Source organism: Lathyrus oleraceus, chromosome 7 (assembly GCF_024323335.1).
Source record: "Lathyrus oleraceus cultivar Zhongwan6 chromosome 7, CAAS_Psat_ZW6_1.0, whole genome shotgun sequence".
NCBI lineage: Eukaryota > Viridiplantae > Streptophyta > Magnoliopsida > Fabales > Fabaceae > Lathyrus > Lathyrus oleraceus.
Window position 1 is genome coordinate 366550285 of NC_066585.1, and position 2223 is coordinate 366552507.

The 2223-nt window shown below is 38.7% G+C and overlaps 1 non-coding gene across 1 annotated transcript; it reads left to right on the plus strand.

Moving 5' to 3' along the window:
* The first annotated feature begins 620 nt into the window (after positions 1 to 620).
* On the plus strand, positions 621 to 727 carry LOC127108930 (small nucleolar RNA R71). Its single transcript, XR_007796428.1, has one exon. It is a non-coding gene; the product is annotated as a small nucleolar RNA R71 (small nucleolar RNA).
* The last annotated feature ends 1496 nt before the right edge of the window (positions 728 to 2223 follow it).

A 2223-nucleotide genomic window follows, 5' to 3' on the forward strand; every position in this document is an offset into this window, starting at 1 on the left:
GGAAATCCTTATTTGTTTGGGCTTCGATAGCTATGTAGTTTTCCATCATTATTTCTAGGTTTATATTCCTAGGAGCATTTTGAGTATTTGTGGCAGCTTTATGATATCCTGGTGGTACAGCAGGTGCTTGGTTAGGTGCATACAATGCATTATTGTTTTTGTACGAAAAGTTAGGATGGTTCTTCCAACCTGAGTTATAGGTGTTTGAGTAGGAGTTTCCTTGAGCATAGTTCACCTGGTTTGTGGAGGTTCCTGTCAAGAGTTGACATCCTGGGGCAGTATGCCCTTGAACTCCGCATATCTCACAGTTTGGTGCTACGACAGCCACGGTGGCTGCTGGTGTTATGGTCAAGTTGTCTATCTTTTGAGTAAGAGCATCTACCTTGGCGTTAACATGGTCAAGAATTCTTAATTCGTACATGCCACCTTTCGTTTGAGGTTTCTCTACAGAGGTATTTTCGCTTCCCCATTGGTAATGATTTTGGGCCATACTTTTGATGAGTTAATAAGCCTCATTGTATGGTTTATCCATCAGTACGCCACCTGGGGTGGCGTCTAGTGTCAATCTTGTGTTGTACAAGAGACCGTTGTAAAAGGTATAGATCATCAACCATTCTTCTAGACCGTGATATGGACAAAACCTCATCATGTCTTTGTATCTCTCCCAAGCTTCAAAAAGTGATTCATTATCCTTTTGTTTAAACCCATTTATTTGGGCTCTTAGCATAACCGTCTTACTAGGTGGGAAATATCGGGATAAGAAGACTTTCTTCAACTTGTTCCATGTAGTGACAAAGTTGGATGGTAGAGACTGGAGCCAAGCTCTAGTTCTATCTCTTAATGAGAATGGGAAAAGACGTAGTCTTATAGCTTTTGGGTTGACACCATTCGCTTTCACTGTGTCTGCGTATTGCAAAAACACTGACAAATGTAGGTTCGGGTCCTTCGTGGGACTTCCTGAATATTGGTTTTGATGTACGGCTGACAACATCAAAGGTTTAAGCTCAAAATTATTAGCCTCAATGGTAGGGGCAACAATGTTGTTATATGGTTCATCCTGCGAAGGGATTGCATAGTACTTAAGAGGACGGTTTTGCACTCCTTCGGCCATCTCTGGTTGAATAACTGATTCAGAAGTAGGGATGTTAAGGTCAGGAAGATTTAGCTTGATACGATGTTCTCGTATCAAGTCTCGTATCTGGCGTTCTAATCTAAGATAACGCTCAGGTTCGTCGAACTGCAGCTTTAATTTCTCGCCTTGAGAGCGAGTACTTGGCATACACTCGACAAATGTAGAAAGGGAAAAAAAGAATTGTTTGCCTTAGTCTATACTGCGCAACACTGGAGTTACGATATCGACTAAATTAGTCCCCGGCAACGGCGCCAAAAACTTGATCATGACTTAGTAAGTCTATGGGAATCATGACTGCAACTGCACAGTCCTATCGCGTAGTTTTAAAGATTATCGAACCCACAAGGACTAACAATCGAACGTATCGTTATCTAATATTACTATGTAAATTTAAGGCTGACGATCATTCTAAGATTGGAGGGATTAAGAGAAATAACTATAACGTAAATTAGAATATTAATAAAGATATGTGATAGAGGGATATCGGTATGTAACGCATCAAACTTCGGGGATTCGATAGATAGTTGGTGTAATCTTATTGGTCAAAATATTCTTCAGTAGAAATTATTTATAGAAAGGACTTAGTCTCACACTCTCGTTTTTATTGACTCTGACCATACTCCTAAACCAGAATGCTTGGCTCTCATGGTCTCATTTTGAATTTAAAAGTAATTTTTGAATATGAATAAAGTCTAATTAATCCTAAAGCTCTCTCACTGTGTTTAGGATTAATGCGTAGTTTCAGCTATCTGGTTAAAATCTCAAACTCTCGTTCTTGTTGACCGTAACCTTAGTTTGTTTTGTACTCTCGTACGAAAAACATTTCGATTAAAACAAGAAACTAAAAACCGGAAAAATAAGTTTTATAAAAACTAACACCAATTATTTACGAATCCCGTCGTTTCGACGGTCTTTACATACTGATACCTAAGGGTTTAGCCGGACATGGATCTGGTAACAGACAAGGTATTTGGAAAATCTAACATGCAATAAGGCATAAATAAATAAAATAACAATCAAAATAAAACCTGGATTACGAATTGAGAACTGGAACTGAATCTTGGTTCTTTGATTAAAATAATGTCGGCAGG